Here is a 19,521-nt window from a genome sequence, read left to right on the forward strand (position 1 = left end):
TTCTCAAGCTCCAAGTTCCCATTACCGCTTTTTTCTCAGTGGAGGAATCAAGCTTGCATTGACTACAACCAAAATCAGTGATCCCCTCAGCAGGAGAAGAAATATAGCAGCTTTCCTGCACATTACTGGGACAAGACCCCTAAACTGTGCCTAATGGTTACTGCTTAGGGTGTCTCTTTTCCATTGGCCTTGTTACTCTGACTCTATTCATGACCCCTCTCACTTCTCTGGGTTAGCTCATGGGGGGCTTTGTCTGATTTAAATCAATACAAAAGCATCTGTAATTGTCAACCATTAACGCCCATTGGCTTGTCTAACCAAGCAACTGTCGGGATGCTTAAGATGTTTAAAACAGAAGAAATAAAGACAGACACAAAAATTATCTTGTACCTTTTACTATATTATTTCACAACAAATCTAAGTTCAAAAGTAAAAACCAGTTTTAGAAGTTGCTTCTCTTTTTAAGGTTAATAAACTTAACTAGCTTATCAAAGGAAAGCCTAAATAGCTATACAAAAACATGACTATCTTAACTAAAATCTTTTTATTTTAATATGTAAATGGGGGTATGTGAGATAATAGAAAATGTATATATTGATCTCGGTCCCCTGATTCTAGCACAGAACTTCTAAAACCCAAGAACACAAGCAGCATCGCTTTTAATATTTGTCTTTGAACCATCCTTGACACAGGGCTTCTAAAACCCTTGTAAATTCCTAAGCAATAAGAGCACTAAGAGCATCTTTTATTCTACTAAGGTGACTCTGGGTGGGCCCGGAACACTCCTGGATAAGGGCTGGTCACCAGAAAGATTAAGTCCTGATCAGAAGCTTGGAATTTTCAGCCCCACCCCGTCCTCCAGAGACAGGATAGGAGCTGGAAATGAAGTTAGAAATTGATCATGCCTATGTGAGGAAGCCTCCAAAAAGTCCCAGTTTGTATGTGAGAGCTTCTAGATGGGTGCACACACCCACACAGGGCAGGTGAAGCACCCGAACTCCATGGAGACAGAAGCTCCTGTGCTCCCCACCCTCCCAGACTTCACCCTATGCATCTCTTCATCTGGCTATTCATCTGCATCTTTTATCATACTCTTTATTTTTTTTTAAAGATTTTATTTATTTATTTATTTATTTATTTATCAGAGAGCACAAGCAGGGAGAGCCGCAGAGGGAGAGGGAGAAGCAGGCTTCCCACTGAGCAAGGAGCCTGATGCGGGACTCGATCCCAGGACCCTGGGATCACGACCTGAGCCGAAGGCAGATGCTCAGCCGACTGAGCCACCCGGGCGTCCCTGACGTAACTATATAAACCAGTAGATGTAAATAAGTATTTCCCTAAGTTCTGTGAACCACTCTAGCAAATTAATTGAACTTGAGGAAGGGGACATGGGAACCTTCAGTTGGTAGACAAATTGGACACAGGTTGCCTGTAACCTGCTATTGGCATCTGAAGTGCAGTGGAAGCATTCTTGTGGGACTGAGCCCTTAACCTATGGGAGGAAATGAGTTAAATTGTAGGATACCCATCTGGTCACTATGGGGAAAAACTCCCCCACATGTGGTGATCAGAAGTATCAGAAGTGAAGTGTTCTGTGTCAGTCATAAAGAAGACATTCAGGAAAGGACGTAGGAGGAAAGGACACTGGGTTGTTTTTACAATACAGGGTGATGTGTGTTTGCTTTCTACATTTTTATATGAGAATATTAACTGGTACCCGAGGGACACTCTTAGAAGCAGATGAGGGGACTAGTATTTATTGACAACCTGTATTAACTAAGGATTAAATGGGAGGATGTAGCTCAATTCTCATAACAACACTAATATATATAAATGATTGTTCTTGTACCTGGGAAGAGGAAATGGAAGTTCAAGGGTGTATTAGAAATTTACGTAAGATAACAGAATTATTAAGCAGCAGAGGAAAATTGATTCTCAGATCTTTCCAGCAAATTTCTATCTCAATCCCATCCTACCATCCCACATTTCCCTTAAGAAATAATGCTTACAATTAGAAGAACCCCTGAATTTACACTAAAAGCCAATTGTTCATAGTAAATACGGCTAAATTTTAGTTCTAAATTCATTCTTTAGAAAATCTTACCATTGGAAGAAGTTGGAGAAAGGTATGATTCATAAGTTCAATTACCTGTGTATTTTCTCTCAGAAGCATTGATAGATAATTTTGCCTCTTGACTAGTCAATTTAACACATGTACAAGTGCTTTCAGGATCATGGCACAATGGGCGTATATCTTACAGACTGTCATCTTGGGGGAAAAACCCATTTCACTGTTTTGAGGGCGAGAAATAGATTTAAAATTCTTTTCACTCCATTTTTAGAGATTCTTGTATAACTTTTAGAAAAATCGTTCTTCGTTTCCCTAAGTCATTGTTTGTGTTTTGATTTCAACAGTGACTCATTGACTTTTGCCATCCATGAAACCAAAGATTCTGTTAAGGAACTGACCAACAAAATGAAGAATTACTGATAATAATGTTTGATTAGTTTTGTTATAACAAAGATTTCATTTATGCTTATTGTTGATTGCCTCCTCAAAATCCATCTAAAAAGTCAGGTGATCCTGTTTATTTGGCTGAAAATGTATCTGAAACTTTAAAATGTCAGCCATACCACTGAATGGGTCCTATTTGGTCAAGTTGAGGTCTTGGAATGCCAAGGAACACACCACTCCTAAAACAATTGGAAAATATCATAAAATATTTTAAAGACAAAGGAAAGCCTGACTCCCTGTACACCTGATAAGAATAAGTTCTCAAAGAGCCTATACATTGCCCCAGTGGAGCTTCCTTCTACACCTGCCCAGCTAAAGATGCAGAGCTTGGGTGTGAAGACCAGAACCAAGGCTGATGCTTTAGCTGTTCTGATTGCTGCCTTTGGGGACAGAAAAAGTTCAAAGCCTAATCATTCTCCCTTTTAAAGTGTAAGGCAGAATCTGAATCCCAATCCCCCTTACCTTACTGGAATGCAGACGCAAGTCCCCCATGACTTTGCAGCTGAGTACCTCTCAGACCTCATCTCTTACTCCTCTCCCACCTTGCACTAGGTCCCATCATTTTCAAACATACCACATAGCTCCTGTCTCAGTAACTTTGCAGTTGCTATATCCAGTGCCTGGAATTCTTTTCTTAGATGCACCTGCTCAGTTTGCTCCCTAAATGCCCTCAGTTCTCTGTTCCTTTCACCTTGTTAGAGAGGTCTTTCTCAAATATACAGTTTTAAATAAGATCTTCTTTCCTTCCATCACTGTAAAGTTCCCTTGCATTATATTTCTTAGTAACTTTAATAACCTTAATCACCACTTACATATGATGTATTATTTGCTTATTGTCTCTCTGTCTCTGCCAGAGTTGAAAACTTCAAGAGAGTGGGGATATTCATTTTACTTTGTTTTCCCTGAAACTCTGTTACCATCATATCATGGGATCTCAAAAGACTGCAGGAATTGTTAAATGAAATTAGCAAGACATTTTCTTTTGAGCTTCAAACATCCAAAGTGACCAACGGAATGGCTTTATTGCTTAATGACTAGGAAATGGAGGTGAAGGATAGTGAGGTCAGTGAAGGAAAAATTTAGGAGAGCATTTCAGAAAGAAGAGAAGTAAGACAGAACCCATGACTTGGGTTAGCCCAGAAAGAGTGTAAACTTTGAAGTTATGCTATGATCATGATGTTAGTTTTCAACGTGATTGAGAATTTTTTTAATTTACTTCTATTGGTACCCTGTTTCCTCTTTTGAAAAGATTTAAGCTTTATACTCATGAAATTAAACTGATACCATCTCATTCTTAAAAGGAAACAGAAGCACTACTAACATGCTTTGATTAGCTCTAGAAACCTCTATTTAGAAAAGTATTTTTGTGTGCTATTTTTTAATACGGCATTCATGTAATGGCTTTTGACTTTTTAATATAGCAAATGCTTAATGGGATAGATCTAGAACAATCTGATCTGATATTTGGGTCTTTATAGCATTCATATTTTTGTTCAGGAAAAAGAAATGATAAGCTAGCTAAGAATAATAACACAAAAGATAGAATGCGGTGATAGCATACTATTATTTACTTAAACTTCTCTGAAAATTGTACTTACTTCATTATTTTTTTTGTAAAGCCAAAAATATGCCTATCATTATCAGCAACTTCTTATCCATATCTTGTATGGTTTTATGAATTAAGATAGCTGTCTTTTGACTTGCTGTTCTATTTTCATTGTGCTGAACTTAGGGTTTTCAATCTTCCTTTACAGAAACAAAGAGTACTAGAATAGATTTATGCTTTTAGAGTTTTTACTCTGTAAGGCCAAGGTACATACATACATACAATACATTAGTTTTCTCATAAAACATAGTATATATTTCATATTCAAGCTTGTTCCTTGTTCTTTAACATTTTATACACTATCTTAAATCTATAGCTTATCAGGAGCTTAATAAAAACGTGACAAATAATTTTCCTCAGAGTTAAACTAATGTCACAGACATATATATTAATTCCCATGATTTAAACCAAATATATCTGTTTAATAAGACCTTCTCACTTGACTCACAGGATTGTATTTTGAGGTAGCATGATTGAAATGAGCTTTTATTTCCATAGTGATTCATCACCATGAGGGCAGCTAAGGGCAAATATTATTTCTGATTTCTCTAGAAGGGATGATAACAAGGAGCAAATTATAATTGATTGAGTTCTAAACATGAGCAAAACACACAAAAAAGATAAATTTAGTTTGCAGATGTTCACAAAGGTACTATGCTCAGAGTTCAATACCATGTCTGTTAAAGAGAAGACAGAATCACAAGAGGTTTATGCTCAATAGCTTTGCTTTCGTTTTCTGCTTCTGTGAGGTAGAAGGCGTGATTTAGCAGAGCCAGGAACAGGAAACTAAAAGTAAATATGTCATCTTGCTCTTCTCAGAGAAAGTCTTCCGATGGTGGAGGAGGAGGGATGAGATGAGGAGGAAAAGCCAAGAGGGACATCAAAGATTGACTTTGATGCCTAGCTGTGTAGAATTCTAGGGATATTTCCGGGTATGTTTGCAGGTACAAGAAAGGACAAAAGAAGAACGAAAAAAGCTGAAACTGGAATGAAAGGTACAAAAAACAAACTATGAAGAAAAGCCTTAGAAATTATAGACAGCGTAGGGAGCCTAAGTGAAGTTCAAGTTGATTAAACGGCGGTTATGTTTTCCTCTTAGGAGGGAAGGAGGGAAGGGAGTGAAGTTATAAATGGAGTTCATGATTCCACTAGTAGTAGTTACAGATACAGAAAGTCAGGCTTGTGAATCTGGAGGTGAGGAGATGGAGGAGGCAGGGCAAGCTGCCCTATTGTGCAAGTACTGTTACTGAGACATTGACGCCACCTGGTGGCCAACCTCAACTTTGACTCTAGCTGGTTCCTGTTTCAGGGGAAGGGTTCCAGTCCTTTTCTTTTTTACTTTCTTTTCTTTTCTTTCTTTTTTTTTTAAGAAGACAAGAGGAGGGCGCCTGGGTGGCTCAGTTGGTTAAGCGACTGCCTTCGGCTCAGGTCATGATCCTGGAGTCTCTGGATCGAGTCCCACATCGGGCTCTCTGCTCTGCAGGGCGTCTGCTTCGTCCTCTGACCCTGTCCCCTCTCATGTGTTCTCTCTCTCTCAAACAAATAAATAAAATCTTTAAAAAAAAAAAAAAAAGAAGACAAGAGGAAGTAAGTTCACTGCCATTGCCTCCCTGATGGCCTCTCATCTGTGCTCTCTCCCAAGGCTCCTCTACTTGGAAGAGCCTGTGCTTGTCCCAGTAGGTACTCATCTCTCACCAGAGAGTAGGAAATCATTTTGTAAGGATTGCATTTCGTACTTTCAGTTATGTATTACAGTATTTTTCCTGTTTAGAAGGAGCAGTGCATCTTTAAGTTGTTAATTTGCCTATTTGATTGGCAGCCCTATACGGAGTTAAGCCCTCAATTTTTCTTATAAGACATGCAACAGTCACTTGGCAGAATCTCACTTATCCCCCCCCGCCACAGTATGATTTGACAAAATGTTTCTCACAACTATTCTGTGCTAAATGAGTCAGTCAAATGACTCTAAGTTCCACACTCTGAAGAAATTGTACATTGAGAGTGATGGAAAGAGGAGGTAGAGAAAAAGAGTAAAAGAGAACTTCTTGCAACTTAGATCTTTATTGCCTTGGTCTCCAAGCCTAGGAACTCCAAAAACTGGATTTACAGAGCTACTGATTATAACAAGCTGTCTCTTTGGTACTTTCACCATTGTTAATCAGATTGCAGAAAATCTGCCTTCATGGTGTTAATGGGTAAAATCACTACAGTTAGTGGAAAAGTTTGGGACAACTAAATTAGCCTCAAAATAACCAACTCTACACTCATGCCGTAAAGCACTGGGAGGCAGAAGTACAGACCTCGACTTACACTGATGTAGTCACAGGGTCTCAGTTCACACTCCATTCCTTTCCTCCCTGATAACTGGCTCATCCAATTAATTCATAATGACAGTGTCTGCTTCCTGAATTCTGACAGTCTAACACAATCACAGCATATGCAATGTAAAATAGATACGAATTTTTAATTTAACTTCTACTTCCTTCTGCCAGCAATGTCCTCACTTATTTTATACTTTCTTTTCATATTTTAATAGCTCTATTTGAAGAGTTCTTCACGGACTCCCTTCCCCCCACCCCTTAAATAAATGGAAGAAGTGTTTAATTGTCAAGAGAAAGGAAAAGCTAGATGAAAAAGAGATACATAGGATTGGGGTCTCATCCATATATTCCCGATTGAGGTCCATGGTGTCAGTAAATGATATTGTTGATTTCCAGATACTGCAAGTATCTTCCATTAGCCAGTTCAACTACAAAAGGACCCTCAAAAAGGACAATAATATGAATATATCTTTGGGAGACAGAATTTTCAAAGAGGTGAAAAGTAGTGTTGCATCAAACAAAAAAGTCTTGAGTATTTTAATTCTTCTGCAGTGTAAGGGAGGGCCCCAAGTCAGCCAGCCGTATACCATCCTCACAAATGTTACCTTATTGTTGTTTTTTTTTAATATCTACTATGATTTACTTAATATTTTTCTTTAAACTCATTTTTTATTTGGCTATATTCTAGGCAATACAATATATAAAATGACAATTTTGATGTTAATTTTATAATTCCTACTAAAATACGTTAATAACTTAAAAAAAAAAAGTCTACCACTCAAAAGCCAAAAATCAAAAAGTTAAAGGGGGGAGAAAATAAAAATAGTAGTTTTCTGTAATGTTAAGTATTTCTCTTTCCTCTCTCACTCCCACGCACACACATAATGGCAATCTACTTTTGAGAGTATACTGCTCTAAAAGTTTAGGAAAGAAATAGTTGAAAGAAGGGGAAATGTAAACAATATAATACTTTAAAGAATTCAAAGCACCTTTATATACAGACTTCCACTTCTGGCCAGGATGGAATAATAAGAACTAGACTCTACCTCCTGCTATAAACATAGAAAACTGAATGAAGTGCATAAAATAACTAGTTTTAGACTTTAGGCAACAGGCAATCCAGGATCGTGACCCTTAAGAGATGGGAAAATTGTCATGAGCCTTACAATCTCCCTAGCTTCCTGCCTAGAGGCAATTTCTGCCCACAGTTACAGGGAGCAGAAACCCAGAGTCCAGTGGTCTTAGGGAATTGAGGAGACAGAAATTGGAGCTCGTAGAGGCTGAGGTGGCTGGAAGTTGCAGGGTAGAGTTACAGAAAGGAGAGAGCAACAAGACAAAACAGCTCCAGATAACCTGTATTGGAATCACTACGAATCTTTTTTGACTACTAGCCAGTGCATATGAGAGTAAACCTCCATGACGTCAGACAAAAAGCAGAATAATTTCTAGAACTCGGAAAAGCTAGGCTATCATTTGAGGACCAACCAGTCATGGTAAAGAGTCCTCAGTAATCACTTGGGGGCATTCCATGGAGACCCCCAAAAGTTATACCTTAGTAGTAGAGCTAAATTATCTCTAGAACAAAGAAACTCAAAACCTCTTCTAACAAGGCTTAAAAACAAGAGTGAGAGCAATCAAACTGATCTGCCACTTAACATTCTTTAAAGAAAGACAAGAAAATTCTTTAAAGAAAGACAAGAAAATCCAAAATCCAACAATGTAACAAGCACAATGCCCTACATGTAGTCAAAAACCATTAGGCTGACAAGCAGGCAAATGTGACCCCGAACCAGGAGAAAAGTACTTATAAAGAGAATATAAACATAATGAAGAGAGAAGTCGAAAATATAAAAAATAAAATCCAGGCAACCTCACACGCATATTTTACTTTGACCCTCACACAAAATCATTAAGTCATTGTACAGTATTACTTAACCCCTTTTTACAGATGAAAAAACTGAGTTGCAGATATAGTAGATGAATTGATGAAAGGACAAGGGCCCAATAGGTTTTAGAGTCCAACTAGATCCGGGGTCTCCTGAATCATTAATGTTCTTTAAGTAGAAGATGCCATGAACCTCCATTAAAGGAGACTGCTGTGGATGGTACTGGACCATAGTACATTTTCCTAGATCAGTCGTAGGGCAAAAATATCAAGAAAAACTGAAAGTATAAGTGGATGCTTCTGTGTGTGCATGTATGGTATGTACCTATGTGTGCATGAATTGCATTTATGCTGTGTAGATTATATGATGTGACACAATAATTACTCTTGTTATCATAAAGTACATTGACTAATGCTGTATTCAAACCTTAGCATTGGTACTCCAATAAAGATGACTTTTCTTTTCTTTTTTTTTTTTTTTTTAAAGATTTGATTTATTTATTTGAGAGAGAGAGTGAGAGAGAGCACATGAGAGGGGGGAGGGCCAGAGGGAGAAGCAGACTCCCTGCCGAGCAGGGAGCCCGATGCAGGACTCGATCCTGGGACTCCAGGATCATGACCTGAGCCGAAGGCAGTCGCCCAACCACCTGAGCCACCCAGGCGCCCAAAGATGACTTTTCTGATGGAATTAGGGCTGAGTCTTCCCCAATGCTAAAGGCAGGGCTCCAAAACATTGCTCTGAAAACACAACTGGAGAAAAAAAGAAATAGGAAATTAGTGTTACAGCTAAAAGCCACTTTTATGTGTCAAGGTCAGTATAACTCAGGAAAGAGTTTAAAAACTGAACATACATAATTTTTGTTACTGGAAATTTCCGAAAAATCAACAGTGTGTCCTGAAAATCTCTGTATATCTTTTAGAGTAAGAGGGTTGACTATCAGATGTATTAAAGGCTACTGTAATTCTAAGGCTTCAGAATAGGAAACTCTTCCTGGTCAGTATTTAACACTTTTGAGTGTTATGTTCTATGAAAGGGATGCAAACTTTGGACTCTCACAATGTTTTACTTTCTTTTATGCTATACTCTATTTAGGAACTTATTATCATTATGTTACATTTAGAGAAGTATCAAAATGCTCTCTTTTTTTATGCTGTACTCTCTAAAATGTAGGCACATTCAATTCATTGCTGAGTAATGTTACATTTAGAGCACAGGAATGGAAATGACCCAGATGTACAGGGTCAGTATAAAACCTCACTAATTGGAACACTTGTACCTAAACACCTGTATAAAATACATTTGAGAAACATTGAATACAATATTCTTTAAGATTCACAGTGCCTGTGGGGCGCCTGGGTGGCTCAGTTGGTTAAGCGACTGCCTTCGGCTCAGGTCATGATCCTGGAGTCCCGGGATCGAGTCCCGCATCGGGCTCCCTGCTCGGCAGGGAGTCTGCTTCTCCCTCTGACCCTCCTCCCTCTCATGCTCTCTGTCTCTCATTCTCTCTCTCAAATAAATAAATAAAAATCTTTAAAAAAAAAAAAAGATTCACAGTGCCTGTTACCATATTAAAGCTTCTGCAAAATTGTGCAATAAGTTTTCATGCATTGGCAAACTTCTCAGACCTTGAAATCGGATTTTGAAAAATAACTATTAATATCCAGCAGAGCTACTATTTCCCAGAAGCCATTTTGAGAAAAACTGTTAAAGATGCTTACTTCAAAGCTTTGGTGCTAAAATCAGACTTCTTGCATACAAACCCAAGTTCATAACTTATTAATTATTTAACCTTGCTGTGGCTCAGTTTCTATATACTAAAAAGAAATAAGGGTATCTATCTAAAAGATTTGTGTGAGAGTTTGAAGTATAAACTTCATTCCAAACAGTATCTGGCTCAGAGTAAAAAATATTATCTATATTGGCTAAGATTCAATGAAATTATAAAATTGTTGAGAAAAACTTTCTGGTTAAAAACATTGGGTTGTTAGTGCAAGAGAACTTTGAAAAAAACTCAGAGTAAAGAGACATATCATTCAAACATTCAAAAGAAGGTGTGTGGGTTATTTTCATTCACTTGACTCTTCACATCTGAGCGAAGTTCATAGTGCATCCCAGTGTGGTGGCTCTCCCAGGTCCAGAGGATCTCTACTAGTTTTTTGAGCAAAGTAGGATAATTTTCCGTTAAATGAAACCATAAAATCTATTACCTTGAATGGGAATAGTAAATGACCCCAAAGCAATGATAAAAAGGAATGTCATAGTTTGAAATATCCGTTTCATTTACATTTAAATGTTTTCAAAATAGACATTTTTAAAAAATTCTTCAAACCCTGCATTAAGTTCCTCTCAAAATTAATCCTTCAATAAAATGTTGAGAGCATCTTGTTGTTGAGGATGCCTTTCACTCAACTCTTTGACCTTACTTGACATTGGTCATAGCCAAGAAATAATCACTTGAATATTTGTAAGCCACAATTTAGGAAGTGGCACTAATTCACATAGAAGGGAATTTTAAGCCATTTCTCTTCCAATAATAGAAAAACAAAAAATTCAGAGAAGTTTGCTGCAGCCTTACCTAAGAACAGGATTCAGACATAAGCAATTAGAGTGCCGTTTGCCAGAAAACCTTCCAAATGGACCTTCTTCTTAAGAATCAGGTTGTTCTTAGAAGAGTTAGCCTTACAACAAGATAAATCTAGATTTAGACTCAACTCCCAACTTTCAGACTGTGGATTTGAGCAAGGTATTTAGCCATGTTGTGACTTATTTCTTACCTATAAAAAAGAAATTATGCTGCCTACTTTATGAGGCTGTGGTGATAAGAAAGAAATAAGATTATACATGTAAAACTCTCAGCAGAGAGCCTAGCAAGGTATAGGTATCAACCAGATGTTAATTGCATCCCTTCCCACTTATAACATAGCAACATGAAATATTTTTAAATTGAAACACATTACAAAATACATTCTTTAAAAAATCATTTTATGACATCTTTTCATTCTTTGTCATCAAAATAAGATGGAAAAAAATATCTCCGTATCTTTGCTCACCATTCCATAAGCAAGCAAAATCCCCTTCTCCCTGCCTGGCTCAAAAACTCCTTCCCTTTGGAAGTATTTCTCCACTCCTAGTCCTGAGTGAATTGATCATTCCATCCTCTGGATCCCAGGGGGCCTTATTTCTACTAATCATTGGGTTTACCCTGTACTTGCTCTGTCATTGGTATTTTTATGTCCATGCAATCCTAGCTGGGAAAAAAAAAATGTGTTTATAAGGATCGTTTTCCAGCCAGTTGTCTACCATAGAACTCAAATGGCCACTGAAACCATATTAAATGTAGTTGCTCATTCTGGAAGCCAGGACACAAATTTTATGCAGACTGTAATATAAAATACCACACAAATCTTTTCTATGTGTTTGATCTTGGATCACTGCATGTTTTTGTGAATACCTACTTAGTCTGGCTTATTGACCCCTGGGGAAGGGTGGAATCAGGCTACAACCTCTTTCTGTACTATTGTGTGAAGAATGGTAGGCTGTCCACAATGCAGTGGCTTTAAAACAACCATAACCCACAGTAAGGTAGACATGTTACCTTTCAGACTAGGACAACACACACACATTTGTACATGCATATAACTGAAAAATTTCACAACATAGTACTTTATAACGTTTGAGGGATTTTGTCTACTGTAATTCTATTCTCTTGTATCCCATTTGACTTTTTGATACTGGTTATGGAAATTAATTTCCTATATTCTCAGAGGATCTGAGAGTGCTTAAAGGCACATGAAATAGCATTTTATTCTCCCCTCCTCCAACAAATTTTTGTGTTCTTGTTGAATAACCTCTTCCTCATGTGGTTTACTTCTGTATTGGTCTTCTTGCCTGGATGTTGCAGTGTTAAAAAATCAGATTGTAGGAATAGAAGTCAGATTACTAAGGAGGTGTTTCTTTAAATGAGAAATGCTAGGCATTAAGGCCATAGTTTTTCAAACCATGATGCTGCCTTCTAATTTTACCCGTGATTAGCACCATCATGGCCCCCACACATCTCCCACCCACATTACACCAATTATAAATGTGTTTTTACAATGAATGGTTACTTCATAAACATGAGGCATGAAAGATACACTTCCTGTGCTGTTCTCCCCAGACAGCTGGGGAGGAAAAGTCTGATTCTTTATACAAAGTCTCCTTGTTGTCAGTACATATGGTCTGTAGTTTCCAGACAGGGTGTCACCCCAGAAGTTGGCAAAAAGGTACAGGAAAACATCAGCCTTTGCTACTGAAGTTAAATGAAGTTCACTGCTTAGAGCAGTTCAGTGCCTAGATGGGTTTGTATGTAGGCTTACTGATGAGGGGACAAGAATATCCTCCCAATTTCAAGGGGGCAAATGTAACTTTAATGTGAGAAAAGACTAAATGCATAGCCCAGAAGGTAGTGGAGAAAGTTAATGTCTGAAAGAGTATTAGTGTGTTGAGCAGAACTCCAGGTTCAATAGAAATAGCATATTGCCTTTTCAGCTCTGTTTTTTCCAGGGGAGCAAGAACAGCCTATCCCTTAGCCTGATGACATTTTCCATTAAAACAGTCTAACTCTCTTTGCTCTGATAGAACAATTTCTGGTGGAGATGATTTCTAACATAGACCTTCCTTGTGGAGAGAGAATACAGTGAACACTCCAACTCCTTGGCAGTTCTTTATCAGTATAGGTTAATGCAATAGGGTCTTGGCTCATAAATTGAAGACCACAGGTGCTGAAAGAAGGTAAGACATTTTAAGAGCATTTCAACTCCTTTCTTTTACAGGTCTGGAAATTGAGAACCACAGGATGACATGACTTTCCAAAGCTATGGGTTACAAGTTTATCCACATTGAGATAGTCTCCCACACTAGATTACTCCAAGTAAATGGAAATAACTATTACTGATTATTGCAGTTTCACCGGGCACGTTCACTGCCATTTCTGAACGTGCAAAGCCTAGCCAAGTAGGCACAATCTGAATGAGCAGAATTTTGCTCTGGGGTTGGAGCAGTCTGAGTTCAAACACCGCTATGCGACATTAGGAAATTTGTGTAATTTATCTCAACCTGTTTTCTTCTTCTTAAGATGAGAGTATAAATACTGCATGAATTATACCTAACTCATAGGGTTTGTGTAATGATTTAATAAATACACAACAGGTACCCAATGAATGTCAGTTATTTTTAAACTACTTCACATCTGTTATGTCTGAATTCCTCATACATGTGAGGCAGAGACTAGACTTCTGTCCTTATTTTGGAGTCCAGGTTTTAAAGATGGGTAGAACTAAACTGTCTAAGGTAGCTGTTCTCAGAATGTGGCCCCAGAAGAAGCAGCACCATCACCTGGGAGCTTGTTGGAAATGCAACTTCACGGGCTCCATTCTAAACTTCCTGAACCAGACACTCTGGGGAGGGAGTCCAGAAATCTGTGTTTTAATAGGCCCTCCCAGGGATTCTGGCACATGCTAAAGTTCGAGAGCCACTGGTTTACTAAATTCAGACAGTGGAGGCAGAGATGGGTAAAAGGTGGTGGGGTCGGCTCAAGGAATCCACTCTGAAGCAACTTCTAATCCAAGAGGTCTAGGCGGCCATTACAAACCAGCTGTGAGGCAACCCATAGTCACAAGGTAGGGAGGGGTTGGCAAGGCAAAGAGAAATGAGACTCCATACGTTTCCATTAGCCCCTTGTCCCATTTCTATGCAGCTTTTTTTCTTTTCCACCTCAGGTATTTTCTACCCTAACCAAGCCACATCTGTGATTCCCTCAATTAACTCCCCCACCCAGTCAAGAAATACTCACTGTGTGCGTAATTACCATCAAACTCTAGTTACTCAGGACTGAAGAGTCTTGCTTCTGCCCTCGCTTTGCCTCCCAGTCTAGCTAGCGGTGGGAGACAGACCAGTGACGCATATTCCCAATATGGTGTGAGGGGTTTATTAGCTCCGAGAGGACAGGAGCTCTGTCGTGTGTCACAGACATCGCTCACAACCCCTAGCACACCAATCATGCCAGAGTTAGGACTTAAATTAAGGTGATACTGAAGTTGGCTGGCATTCGACAATGGGATAATCCTGTCTGCATGTGTCTTTTGTTGAGGAGGAGTGGCAAGGAAAGTGGAATATGTACGGAAGGAATATCTTTTCTGAGAAATTGTGCAATTACATGGACTAAATACAAAGGGGACAAAAAGAGAATGAGAAAGCATTTGTGGGCTGACTCAGGAGAACCTCAAATAAGAGGTTCTCAGGAGGAAACAGGAATTCCCAGAAGGCACGGCAGAGGACAGTGTCTCAAGGCATTCTTTCTGGTTTGGAGTCCCTGGCATTTGACACAACCACTGCTGTCCCTGCCCCATTCCCTTGAGGGAAACCCACTCCTGACTTCATCCTGTCTTACCCCATGACAAAAGATCTTTGACCTTCCAGTTGATTCCATCAGTGCTGGAAACACTCCGTGTCCCTTGCACAAATGCAGCTTGATGTTTTGTGGCTTCATTGGCCACACTGTTGACTAGATGGTAAGAAAATGTATTTTGCATAGTGGTTATTGTTATGTTAGAGGTTCTTACTTTCTATGATCATAAAGATGAGTCCTAAGATTCCCAGGGCTTAAAAATCAATGACACAAACACATTTAATTGAAAAGGAAACAAATTCTCTTCTGCATACGCTTTGTCATGGGATCACATTTATTTTCCCTGTGAATCTTTGGATAAGATAGTTATTTAAGGACATGCTTCAAGGATATGCTAAGTCTACTGAGAGAGTATACAAAGTAGTCACAGGAAATGATGGTGGCATTAATACTATGGATTGTGCTTATGTGAATTAATTAGGTCACATGGAATTTTGTGGATCTAACGGACTTGGAAATGTTTGGTTTGGCTGATAATTGGCAAAGATGATTTTTATATATAAGGTGGTAGGCTGGAGTTTTGAGATAAGCTGGAACACTAGTTTTCAGATTTAAGTAAAGCTATCACTTCACTCAGGAAGTGCTGCCTTTGAAACACATAAGGTAGGTGATGACCTGTTTAATATGGTCAGGATGAGGGGGGCCCACACCTCTGGGATTCTCTTCTGCTAATAGCATGTGCCTTGAATTCCATGGTCGGAGACTGAACTCGCAATTTGTATCTTTCTGCCAAGAGGGCATAGCCAACTTCCCAGAATAATTTTAAGTATAATTTGTTACTGGCCACCTACAGTTTTTGTTACAGGGAAAGTCCATCAATGAGATGTTGTAAGGAATGAAAAATCAGACATTAATTACCTGCTTCCTATGGACAAGCCACTCTACATTTATTTTCTTAATCATTAACAACAATCATGAATTGTACAGGGTTGCAAGGCTGGCTATGAAATGGCTCCTTGCAAGCTGGAAAAGGCTCCTGGAGATTTGGAAAGACAAAGTCATAGCTCACGGGCCTATGGACTGATTCCAAAGTCCTTATTCTTCCTAGTTACCATACTACTTAAAAAATATTAATGAGAATGATATTAACTTTTGCTGATGGTGTGTTTTATCCAAAACATCTATACTCATGTATAGATAACATTTATTAAATACTTAATAAATGTGCTAGGCATTGTGCTTTTAAAAATGTTGTCTCATTTAATGCTCATGACATACCTGGGAGGTAGATTCTACTAATCACCTTCCACAAAGAAGATGCTGGCCCAGAGAGGTTAATTATCCTGCCCAAGATCACATACTATGAAGTCTCACAGCTAAATAGTGGTGAAGCCATATATACAAAAGCATCTAGAATTCCTGCCACAGTTGGGAATATGAATTCCTGTAGGGACTGAACCACATTAGGATGTATGTGACCCTCCCTAGGACTTTTAAGATAGTAGACATTTAATAAAGGTAATTGAAAGGACTTTCTATAGCTTTCCCATGGAGATAAAGTCTGAATGTTGGACTGGTCCACTATTTGTAACAGACGAAGACCAGAAACAACCCAAATGCCGGCAGTAGAGAATGGGTTAAATAAACTGGGTATGCTCAAATAGTGGAGTACTATGCAGACTTACAGAAAGCAGGAATGAATGCTTTCTCTATATTTTAAGAGAGCTGTTGCCAAGATATATTGTTACATTAAAAAATTTTTTTAAAACGCAAGTTGTACAAGAATGTGGATAGTGTGCTGCATTTTGTGTAGCAAAAGGAAGGATGTAAATAAATATGATTAAAACAAAACCTAATAAATACATTACCCACAAGGGAGGGAGGAAACAGAGGGTAGGGGCGGGGATGGAAATTAGACTTCTCTAAAATGGATTATACCTTATTTTATGGTTCTGATTTTGAAATCATGCTTATATTTACACAGTTGAAAAAGTTATATCAAAACCAACCCCTAAAAGTAGTGATTATAAAAACCTGAAACAAGTGAACCAAACTGTATATTAAGTAGGTGGCAATGACATGGAGAAGGTTCATTTCAAGTGGCTATAAACCATAGTATTTTGACTGTACATTCTAAGGACAAAAAGAAAACCATGAAGAAATTTTAAAATGCATTCAGGAGGTTGGTTAATGCTGGAAATATTTTTATTGTTATTTTGAAACAATTGTATATATTGAAATAAAACAAATAATAAATTATGTTAATGTTTTCATGAGCCAAGATATTTTCAGAGGAAGAAAAAAATGATTTAATGTGAAACCAAGGAATTTAAGTAAAAATATTGGAATCTTTCATTTGAATTGGTGAAAATATCACCCTGAACTTAGGAATGATGTTTATTTTTCTTTAAAAAAAAAAAAGCATATTTTTCACTTGTTCCATTAAAAAAAAAAAAAGCCTAGATGCAATGAACACCTGGAAACAATGAACACTCCTGGTGCCAGACTGTGGTTTAAAAATATATATTTCCCATTAAAAGGAACCAAGACTCCTCAGAAAACTGCTGATTCCAGGTCTGAAGCAGGAAATGTACAAGATGTATTTTGAGCATATTGTTGTGCTTGAAAGCAAAGAAATTATCAGAAAAACTGGGTGGTGGTAAATGAACACAGGAGCAAATCTGAAGGAGCTCCCATTGACCAGTGTTGGGAGAGCTCAAGTATTGAACAATACTTGCTGTGAATTGAGTATGTTAAATAAAACATTTAAAAATCAATGAGTTTATGATGATATTAAAAAAAAAGTTAAAACCCAGTGGTCACTTTTGGAGTTCACTAGAATACCAACTCATTATGCTGAATATTGATCAGAAAAAAAGACTAGAACATTTATTCTGCCTTTCCTGTAAGGACCAAATTTTAAGGCAACCAAACAGCTGATGAAGAAAAGTTCTCCTTAAGAGAGGAAGGAGAAACTATAGACTTAAAAAAAAAAGTCTGTTTTTGAAATTGCTAACAAAGGAATAGATGTAGGCAATGATAATGAATGACGGCTAATCAGTAGGTGAAAAGTTTGTGTGTGTGTGTGTGGGGGGGGATTATAGGAGATGGATGGGCCTGGCAGCCCTGAACCCAGGGATCAATCTGAGCATTGCTGAGAGGGTGACATCCAGACATCCTATTCTTCTTGATGTGATATCAATGGGAAGAAAGTAACACCAAGTGAAAGAAAAGATTCTGAATCATTCACTGTGAATGTGCAGGAAATATGCAAGATAAAAAAACACGTAGAAGACACTCTGAAGATCGAGTCAGCCAGATCCAGAATGTGGGACATTCTAAGACAAGTGGCCCCATTTCTTCAACAAATAAATGGCATAGAAAGGAGTGTGATAGATCAAAAGAAACGTATGAGACCTATGAATGAAAAGTAACATTTGGTTCTTGTTTATTCTTTGATTCAAACAAACCAATTATAAAAATAGTTTTTTGATAAATGGAGAAAATTTTACACAGTCTTATTGTAGATGATAATGAATTATTTATTAATCTTGTTAGATATGATAATAATGCTGTAGTTGTGCTAACAAGCATCGCCTATGACAGATACATACATAAGCATCTGGAGGTAAAATGGTGTGCTACCTGGGATTTAAAATTCTCCGAAGAAATTAAAATTTGGGTAGGCACAGGGAAAGATGAAACCAGAGTAGCAGAAAGTGAATAGTTGTAATCTAATGAGGAGGCCTATGAATTCTTTGAATCTCATTTTCTATGCAATGTATGGACCTCTCTGAAATAGGTTGGTGCCTTTGGGCTATTAATATGAATGTAACTTTCTATAGTGTTACTATAATTGAAGAAATAAGGATGTTCTCACAGGGACTATGTTTTGCCATGTTGTGCGTGTGTGTGTGTGTGTCTGTGTGTGTCTGTGTGTGGAACGTTAACATGTCCTTGACTGCACATCCGCAATCATTGTTAGTACAGTTGTATGGCATTCTTTTCTAATTCTACTCCCACATAGTCATTCATTTCACAAGTTAATTTGAGGGCCTGCCATGTGCTAGTCACTGCCCTTGGCACTGCAGATAAAAAAGTGGACTTGAGAGGGTCCTTGCCTTCGTGGACATTAAACCAATAAATAAACACAATTATTTTAAATAAAGGATAGCTAGAAGGGGGAGTAGGGAGGGGTGTGCAGTATTAGGATGGTCAGAAGAAGCCACTCTTGGAAAACTAAATTTGAGTCGAGTCCAGAATGACATGGGGAAGCAGCCAAGTGAATGGATAGGGAGAGAAGTTCCCTGCAGAAGGCACAGCAAGTGCAAAGGTTCTGGGGGGAAAAAAAAGCTTAAGATATCCAAGGCGGGACAAAACAGATGGACAGAAAAGAATGCCATTAGGGCGGAAGATCAGCGGTGCTACGTGAGGTCAAGGAGAAAATGAAGGCCAAGGGTAGAGTAACCCGGCATCTCGGTTTGGTGATGTGGTCTCAGTGTGTGCCTGCCGTCTCATTGTGAGGACTGAGAGGACCTCCTTCTTCTCACAAGAGATGTGGCTGTTCTACTTTGACTTTGGACTCTATTCTAAGTGCAACAGGAAGCCACAGGGTGATTTTAAACTTGAGAAAGCCAAGATTAAGCTTTTGAAAGAGCACCGTGTTTATACAAAGTATCAAAATAATTTTTCCTTGTTTAAAATACTAATACAGATCAGAGATAATCCTTGATTTACTGGGCCAACAGACGTGATTTTCCAGGTGTCCTCCCCATTTTTTTCACATGATCACATAAACATAGTAGTCA

This window comes from Mirounga leonina, unplaced genomic scaffold (genome assembly GCF_011800145.1).
Source record: "Mirounga leonina isolate KUSES-001 unplaced genomic scaffold, KU_Mleo_1.0 Mir_115, whole genome shotgun sequence".
NCBI classification, from domain to species: Eukaryota; Metazoa; Chordata; class Mammalia; order Carnivora; family Phocidae; genus Mirounga; species Mirounga leonina.